Source organism: Lepus europaeus, chromosome 2, assembly GCF_033115175.1.
Source record: "Lepus europaeus isolate LE1 chromosome 2, mLepTim1.pri, whole genome shotgun sequence".
In the NCBI taxonomy this organism is placed as follows: domain Eukaryota; kingdom Metazoa; phylum Chordata; class Mammalia; order Lagomorpha; family Leporidae; genus Lepus; species Lepus europaeus.
In genome coordinates, this window is record NC_084828.1 from 124160544 (window position 1) to 124170388 (window position 9845).

A 9845-nucleotide genomic window follows, 5' to 3' on the forward strand; every position below is an offset into this window, starting at 1 on the left:
GAGGCGTACTTGGGTTACTTCAGGAGATGGAAATGGCTAGGAAGAGAGCTGGGGAGCGACAAGCAGCTCATAGCTGGCCCCGTCTCCCAGAGAACTAGACTGTGGCTCAGCGTGCAACTGCCGCTCCTGAAGCTCTTGCCAGGCACGAGCTCTGCTCACCTGCTCATCCCTCATTGCCTCTGCTTGCTTTATTTGTCTTTCCACTAGTGAGTGCACTGTTCTGACTTAGCTGCTCTCTATCTTCTCTTATTTTCTTTGCTTTTTTCGCTTTTCTCTACTTCATGACGTCTGCTTTGAACCTTTGTATACCATGCCCCTGGGTCTCTCTTGCTCCTGTCTGCCCGTGGCCTATTTTTTTTTTTTTTTTAAGATTTATTTCTTTATTTGAAAGTCAGACTTAGAGAAAGAAAGAGGGGGACAGAGAGAGAGAGACTGATCTTCCATCATACTGGCCAGGGCTGAGAAAGGCAAAACCAGGAGCCAGGAACTTCATCTGTGTGTCCCACATGGGTGATAGGGACCCAAGTGGGCCATCCTCTGCTGCTTTTCCTAGGCCATTAGCAGGGAGCTGGATAGGAAGTGGAGCAGCCAGGACATGAACCTGTGCTGTGGCCTACTTTTTATGATGCCAAAGTCTACAAGAGAGAGGATCTGTTATTCTGTTTGTCACTTCCTGGTTCTGTTGAACCAAGTTCTCTAACCAGGCCCTCTATGAGAAATTCTGGTACCTTTGGACCAGACCCAAACCCCTGGTTTAATCAGAGTCGTGTGGTCATGTGATAACCCTGGACAAGCCCCCAGGACTCTGAAGAGCCACCTGGGACAGTTCCTTCTCTAATCATTTTAGTGATATCTCTCTCCTTGACCAAAAACACTAACAAAAGTCAGCCTAGGGTCAGCCAGACCAAAACAACAGATCATGGTATATTTAGGGGTAATTTGGAGGCAAAGAACAGAACATTAGAGGGTTAGGATACTGGGTACTGAAAACGACACATAAAAAGTAAAATAGCAAAAGTGATTAATCTACTAAAAATATAATCTCATTTAATCCAGACTTAAAAAGAGAACTGTATGTTCAAAATGCATCTTAAAGACAAGATGATTGGAAGTTTTGGTGATAATTCATAGAAACATGGAATACAAGAGCTGAGAAGTACTTAGCAGGCACTTGTCCAACCCTCTCATTTCATATTGGAGAAAGCCCACAGAAGTTAATTGACCAATTAATTAATTCACACAATTAGAGATAAAACCCAGACTTGTGACGACCAATAAACCATCAGTGTCTATTTCCGAGCTACTAATTTCCTTTTCCCACCTAAAGATGGAATAGATAGCATTCAGTGCTTCAAGAACTCCTGATTGTCCCAATGGAATACGGACAAGGGCAAATAAAACCCTAGAGACAGAGCTGTTTAAAATACTCATACAAGATAAAAGTCTGCTTTCTACAGAGGTACAGGGTGTAGTGTTATGTATCAAAAAAAAGTAAAAATTAAGAGTTTGAAATCTCAGATTCAGGTTCATTCCTACATGCAATCATCTGTGTGTGCTTGGGCTTCTCCTATCAACCCTCTGAACCTCAGGGCATTGATTTGTCCAAAGAAAAATCAAGCCAGAGGGGCACTCAGATCCCACGTACCTGCAATTCTGTTAGCTCTGCCTTTTCTAGAAATGGCAGTGCTGACTTTTGGAATTAAGTTCAGTGCACTAAGAATACCAAATCACCTGATTACCAGTCAACTAAATTCAGAATTTAATAGAGTTTTCTCAAAACTATCTGAAAGCATAAATTTGGGTTTTCATGGAATCTTGGCTTAGATATATTGCCATCACCAAAAGTACCCATATGGGTGCTGGGGCCCAAGTACTTGGGCCATCTTCTACTACTTTCCCAGGTCATAGCAGAGAGCTGGATCAGAAGAGGAGCAGAGGGGCCATGAATTGGCACCCACAAAGGACGCCAGTGCCACAGGTGGAGGCTCAGTTTACTATGTCACAGCGCCAGCCCCCAGAAAGGAATTTAAATGCATAATAGTTCACATAGAAAAAAAAACCTCTATAGTTCACCATTTATGAAGACATTCAAACATATCAGCATTTTTTCTTTTGTGTGAGCTAAAACTGGAAAAGCAACACAACAATTATCAAGTATAAAATGGCTTTTTAATACAGTCTCTTAGTAATACATTTTGATGAATATGTGGCTAAAAATAAGACTATGTAGAGAGAAGGGTTTCCTAGGTGGAAGGCATTATCTAAGATAGCCATTGTATCTTTAGGTCATAGACAGGGCCACTGTAGATGATTAGACCCTACACAACTCTAGGGGGTGCTATTCATAATGAGTCCATATGTGTGATGGCTTCTGGAGCTGTGCACTTCACAAGTTGAAAAATAGTCCCTAGTGGCCATGACCACAGAAATATTAATGATATTCAGACCACCACATGTGCTAAATGATACCTCTGCTGTCTGCTGTGGTGTTAACTCTTCTCATGGCATTTCAGAATGAGCAGCTATTCCAAATAACAAGCACTGACAAAATTATTTCAGTTAGACAAACAGAAAATATTTTTGTTTTACCAACTTTCAATCACTTAAACAAGTAACATCCAGTTATAGTGAATGATAGCAAGAACTGCCTGGATTCAAATCCTAACTTTGGCATCTACTACTAGCTGTATGAGCTTTGGGGATGCTACTTAACCTCCATGTGTATCTGTCTCTTCATCTGCAAAATAGACAATAATAGTACTTGATAGTATTTGATGAGAATTAAATAAATTAGTTCATATTATAAAGTGCCTACAATAGTACCTGGTACACAGTAAGCACTGTGTATGGATGTAAGGCTGTCTTAGTCAGTCTGGGTGACTGTGTGGCTTATAAACAACAGTAATGTATTTCTCATAAGTTCTAGAGGCTGGAGGTCCAAGGTCAGGACTTGAGTTGTACTTGAGTTTGGTGAGAGATTTCTTCTGGATTGCAGTCTGCCAGCTTCTCACTATCTCCTCATTTGGTGGAAAGAGGGTTTGCTACCTCTCTGGACTCTTACAGAACTATTAACCCCTTCTGTGAGGGCTCCATACTCATGACCTAATTACCTCCCCATGGCCCCACCTCCAGATACCATGACCCTGGGATAAGGATTTCAACTTATGAGTTTGGGGGACATAAGTATTCAGTCCATTGTACAAGTATACGTTTACTATCATTTACTGACTATTCCATTACATTCTATTTGTTAAGCAGAATGTTGTCTTCACCATAGTCTATTTTTAGTTATATAGCCAACTAAAATATCACTAAGACAACAATTAAGGTTGAATGGAAAATTACATATATATATGGATAGATAGATAATTATTTAAATCTCCCATTCTCCAAAATAGGTTAAACATTAAATATATGAGTTTTTAGAACTGCATATTGATGGCAGTGGAAGTAGAATATTATTTAAAAGTTTTAGACAAATATACAACTTCAGTATTTTGGCCACAAATTGAATTTTTAGACAAGGTGAAAAAGAACACTCAGATGAGGTTTTATTCATAGGTTTCATTTCTTCTTTCAAAATCATAAATATAACTGTTTTCATAAACTGACTACGGCTCATTTCATTTTGAGAATATATGAACTCAAAGTTAATTTTCTCTACTAATTTGATTTGGTGAACAAATAATAAAACAATATTACAAGAAAGGAAATAACATTAACATTCATATCCTAACATATCAGTTATTCTCATTTTTTCTTTGCTTCTTTCTATACCAAAACCATTTGCATAGTGTGTGTTTTTCTTAAAGCAAAATGCTCTGTAAGTTTCAGTCATCTGTCCATGTTCCTTATCTAACTACACATCCCTCCAGAAGAGCTCTGGTCTATCCTGCAAATATTTATTGAGTACTTCTGAGGTGCCAGGCATTGATCCAGGTGCTGGGGATACAATGATGAACAAGATGGACAAGATCCCAGCCCTCAAAGAACTAAATTATCATCAGGAATCAATGTTTAAGCCAATAAAGGAACAGAATAATTGCAAGCTTTTTTTTTGTAGGTGACACTATTGGGAGGTCAGGAAACACCTCTGAGGATATCTGAGGATATTTAAGCTCATATAGAATAACAAGGAGGCAACGAGCTAAGGGCATCAGGAAGAGCACGTACAAAGGGCTCTAAGTAGGAAAGAACTTTGCATAACTGAAGAATCAGAAGGAGGCCAATGTGGATGGAACTAGTGAACAAGGATCCAAGAGACAGGTGGGGATCAGCTTAGTCAGGCCTTGTAGTTTGTTGTGTGGGGTTTGCATTTTGTTCTAAATACAATGAGAAGTTTTGGGAAGATATAAAGGAGCGGGAGCACATGTTGAGTACTACCTCTTCAGTTACTGTGGTTACCTAGTGCTTGGTGAGACAAGAACAGATGCAGGGGTACTAATTAGGAGGCTATCACAGTGGTCAAAGAAGAGAGGATGGTTGTATGGGGCCGGCACTGTGGCATAGCAGGTAAAGCCACTGCCTGCAGTGCTGGCATCCCATATGGGCGCTGGTTTGAGACCTGGCTGCTCCACTTCTGACCTAGCTCTCTGCTATGGCTTGGGAAAGCAGTGGAAGATGGTCCAAGTCCTTGGGCCACTGCACCCACATGGGAGATTCCTATCTTCTGGCTTCGGATCAGTGCAGCTCCGGCTGTTGCAGCCATCTGGGGAGTGAACCAGTGGATGGAAGATCTCTCTCTCACTCTTTCTGCCTCTCCTTTCTGTCTGTGACTTTCAAGTAAAATGAATAAATCTTTTTTTTTTTTTTTTTTTTTTTTTTTAAAGAGAGGGTGGCTGTTTAGACTAGGATGCCAGAGGAGATAAAGCAAAGGAGATAGATTCAAAATATATTTTGGAGGCACCACTTAAAATTTGCTGATGGATTAGATGCAGAGGATGATGTAAAGGGAATAATCTAGAATGATTTGGATCCTAGCTTTTGTTTTGTTTTGTTTTTGTTTTTGAGTTAAGCAACTTGATATATGATGGACTTATTTACTTAGATTGGGAGAGGATCAATATTAGGACAGAACTCAAAGAATTATTTTTTATGTACATTAACTTTGCAATGCCTATTTGGAGTCTAACTGGAAAGGTTAGGTATTTACTTGTATTTATGAGTCTGAATCTCAGGTCAGTTTCTCACACACACACACCCACACAAAGAGAGAGAGAGAGAGAGAGAGAGAGAGAGAGAGAGAATTTATTTATTTAAAAAAAAGAGAGACAGACACACACACACAGATCTTCCATCCACTACTTTACTCCTCAAATGCTCACAGCAGCTGGGGCTGGGCCAGACAATAGCCCGGAGTTCTGTTCTATCCAAGTCTCCCAGGTAAGTGGCAGAGCTCCAACTACTTGAGCCGTCACCGGATGCCTCCAAGGATGAGCATCAGCAGGAAACTGGAATCCCTAGTGGAGCTGGGACTCAAATCCACGCAGTCTAATATGGCATGCACGCATCCCAAGAGGTATCTGAAACTACTGTGCCAAACATTGCTCCAAGTACATTGAAACATGTAAAGCCGTGGGACTATAAGAGAGCAACTAGGGAGAGTGTGAGATAGAGAAGAAAATTGAAAACTGACTCCTGTTATTTACTTGCTTATTTTATTTATTTTTATTTACTTGAAAGGCAGAGAGACAGATACTGACAGACCTTCCATCTACATTTGGGGTTCACTCCCCAAGTGCCTGCAACAGTCACAGCTGGGCCAGGCTGAAGCCAGGAGGCAGGAACTCAATCCATATCTCCCATTGGATGGCAGGGACATAGCTGCTTGAGTCTAACCTGCTGCCTCCCAGGGTGTGCATTAGCAGGAAGTTTGAACCAGGAAGCAGAAGTGTGACTCGAACTCAGGCACTATAATATGGGAAATGGACATCCCAGTGGATGTCTTAACTACTGCACCAAATGCTTACCCCGGGTCCTGTTTTCCAATTACAACCTTCAGAGGCCAGGAAGTGGTAAAAGAGCCCCTACGGAAACTGAGACTTCTGCGCATTAGGGAGAAAATCAGGACAGCGTGATGTTTCCAAAGCCCAGAGCATAAAGTGGTCAAAGGAGAGGGTTATCGTTTGTATCGCTTTCTATTAGCAGGTCAAACAGGATGAGAGTGAAGTAAAACCCTCAGGATTTGGCAATGGGGAAATACTTGGTAATTTTTATAAGATCAATTGCAGGAAAATCCTAGCAACTGAAACCAGAATGGAGTGAGTTTAGATTGAATGGACTCGAAGAAATTTCCAGTAAAAATCCAAATAGGATATTTCTCTAAAATTGACAAGCTGATTCTAAAATGCATATAGAAAAGTAAAATGCCTAGAATAGCCAAATTGTTCTTAAAGGACAGTCGTAGATTTTTTACAGCAGACATCAAAAGTTGTTAAAAAATCTGCATTAGTTGTAGAACACATACATGGACGGAGTGTATGGCAGATTATTCAATAAGTAAAACTCAAAAAAAAAAAAATCCTATACAAGCCGGCGCCGTGGCTCAACAGGCTAATCCTCCACCTTGCGGCGCCGGCACACCAGGTTCTAGTCCCGGTCGGGGCACCGATCCTGTCCCGGTTGCCCCTCTTCCAGGCCAGCTCTCTGCTGTGGCCAGGGAGTGCAGTGGAGGATGGCCCAAGTGTTTGGGCTCTGCACCCCAGGGGAGACCAGGATAAGCACCTGGCTCCTGCCATCGGAACAGCGCGGTGCGCCGGCCGCAGCGCGCTACCGTGGCGGCCATTGGAGGGTGAACCAACGGCAAAAGGAAGACCTTTCTCTCTGTCTCTCTCTCACTGTCCACTCTGCCTGTCAAAAATTTAAAAAAAAAAAAAAAATCCTATACATTATGTTGCTTGAGGATACATTTCTCAGTCCCATATTAGGGCACCATTGTGGCGCCATCTCTACACAAGGGCCTCCCTTAGCCACCCGCCACTGTGCCTGCCCATGCTGTTGGCTGGTGCAATCCAGTGGTGAGCCGAGAAGTCCCGGCTTAGGAAACAGGGTGGTTCTCTCCACGCGGATGACTCTGTGCTGAAAGCACAGGAACAGCCTAGGAAAAAAGAAAAAAAAAAAGCAAGAAAGGGCCTCCCTGAGGGGAAGGGAGTTTGAAGAGGCTACCACTGGGGAACTGGAGAATAAGTATTTTGTTCTGAGACATCCTACTGAATGTCTCAGAAAGTTCTCACATCCAAGTACACACCCCTCCACCTCGCCCAGGCTTGACCCAGAGGTGGGCTAGAGGGTCGAGCACAGTGAGAACACTGGACATTACCAGTTTGTGTGGTTCCTCCTCGCAATGGCTGAAGGCTTTTTTAAAAAAAAAGAAAGAAAAAATTTTTTTCATTTTATTTGAAAGGCAGAGACAAAGAGACAGAAAGAGAAACATCTTCCATCTGCTGATTTATATCACCAAATGATTACAAAACCCAGGCCAGGCCCAAGCCAGGAGCACAGAATTCAATTCAGGTCTCCCACATGGGTGGCAGGGACCCAAGTACTTGAGCTGTCACTTGCTGTCTCCCAGGGTACACATTAGGAGACAGCTGAAATCAGGAGCTGAGCTGGTACTGGAACTCAAGTACTCTGCTATGGGGTGCAGGTGTCTTAAGTGTTGTCCCTAAAGGCTTCTCTTTTGCTCTGTTAGGCAGGAATTTGCTCTACGTCCTTTCCTGTGTATTTCTGCTTTATGACTACTTAGAATAAACTACAGTTTCCATTGCTCCATGCTTGGCTCTTTGTAAAGCTTTTGGAATTTTGAGTCAATCTTTTTCTGTCTCAAAAAGCCAAAATGGAAGTTGACAGTAGAATGGTGGTTACCAGGGTATGGGGAGAGTAGCAGGCCTGGTATTGGCAGGGCTAAAGGGTTCAGGTTCTTGTCTCCAAAGCACAAAAGAATGTGAGAACGAAACGTAGATAAAGGTTAGCAGAAAAAATAAGATTTATTAGCAAAGCAAAAGTACAAATTCAAGAAGGAACACTGGCGGGGCCAGTGCTGTGGCATAGTGGACTACGCCTCTGCCTGCAGTGCCGGCTTCCCATAGGGCACCGGTTCAAGTCCCAGCTACTTTACTTCCTTTACTGCTCCTGATGGTGTGCCTGGGAAGGCAGTGGAAATGACCCACATGCTTGGACCCCTGCACCCTCATGGGAGGCCTGGAAGAAGCTCCTGGTTCCTGGCTTTGGATTGGCCCAGCTCCAGCCGTTGCGGCCATTTGGGAAGTAAACCAGCAGACGGAAGACCTCTCTCTCTGTCTCTCCCTCTCATTGTCTGTAACTCTACCTCTCAAATAAATAAATAAATAAAATCTTTTTTAAAAATTTAAAAAGCAGGAACACTGGTAAGCTCTAGAGTAAGCTGCAACCCGCAGGTTTTGATGTCACCTTTATGTCATCTATAGTCATTGGGGGTAGTGATTTGGGTGGAGTTTTCCAGGAAAGGGCAGCGATTTCCAGGAATTTGGTGACTGCCCATTTTCTGGTCTTTTTAGGAAGTCTTTGAAGTGTATTGCTGTCAGATGCATGATGGGAATAGGAGTGTCAGCCATGGTACTTTTATTATAACGATATTGTAATAGGCTATAGGTCATGGAAGGGAGACAAGGCTGGCAGCTATGTTGGATATTTTCATCTGGCACCAGTTCTGGGGGCTGGTTTGCTATAATACCGATTTTTATTTTGGGTTGCTGGCCATTGGAGGAGTTTTTAGAAGCACCCTTGGGTGTGTGTGGAGAGTGTTGGGGACTATGTGGTGACATATTTTCTTTGGTTGTTTCTCTGATTGCTATCTCCTCACCTAAAACAATGGGAGAAGAAATGCTGATTAACAGGTACTAAGTTATAGTTAGGTAGGAGAAAGAAGTTCTGGTGTCCTATTGCACAGCAGGTGACTATAGATAATAATAGTGTACTTTTTTTTAAGCTTGGGGCTGGCATTGTGGTGCAGCAGGTTAAGCTGCTGCTGGCATTGCTGGCATCCCCTATCAGAGGGCTTGTTAGAGTCCCAGGTGCTCTGCTTCCAATCCAGCTTCCTGCTAATACACCTGGGAAGGCTGCAGACAATGGCTCGAGTACTTGGGTCCCTGCCACCCATGACAGAACCCAGGATTCCTTTTGGTTTTCATCAGCAGGAGGCACTGAAGGGAGCCAGGAAGGCAAGAGGGGTAAAAGGACTTGTCCCTTCCTGTTTACCTGCTGTATCTGTTGATGCCACTCCGTTGTGACCCTTCATCCTGACAGTAGCAGTGTTGAGGGTCCAGCTTCTTCTGGTAAGTCCAGCACCAGCCAGCCACTGTCCTACCTCTGAGCTCTGAGCCCCATTTCCATGCAGTAGCTCTCTAAGCTTCTAACTTCCCATAATCCCTTTCCTTGGATGGCACAGACCTAGGGGTGGCAGCTGCTTCCTGAATTTGCTATCTGCGGGGAAACCTGTGTTCCCATTGTGCTTTTGCAGGTCTCTGAGGCCTGCTAATCAGTTCCCCATACTCTGTGAAAATTTCTCTGTTGAAATTCTTACTGTGTTTTTGTTTTCCGGCGGATAGTCCTCCTCTGTTAAGACTATCTAGACCATTTTGTCTACCCCGACCCTGCCTAAGCATTTGTTTTCGTGCTTCCAGGGCACCATGTGGAAGGCTCCTTTGAAGTGCTTATCACAGTGTACTCTAATTATTGCTTTAGATGACAGTGTTCCAGCTCTAGGCTGTTAGCCTCTCAGAGGCGAGAGCATGTCTTATTCTTCCAGGTTCACAAGTACCTGCTCAATAAGTTGTCCTTGAATTAATAAATGAACAAATGAATTAATG

General features: G+C 43.0%; 1 non-coding gene across 1 annotated transcript; it reads left to right on the forward strand.

Annotated features, from left to right (window-relative positions):
- The first annotated feature begins 6971 nt into the window (after window positions 1–6971).
- LOC133752912 (small nucleolar RNA SNORA65) lies at window positions 6972–7097 on the forward strand. The gene has a single exon (XR_009864992.1). It is a non-coding gene; the product is annotated as a small nucleolar RNA SNORA65 (small nucleolar RNA).
- The last annotated feature ends 2748 nt before the right edge of the window (window positions 7098–9845 follow it).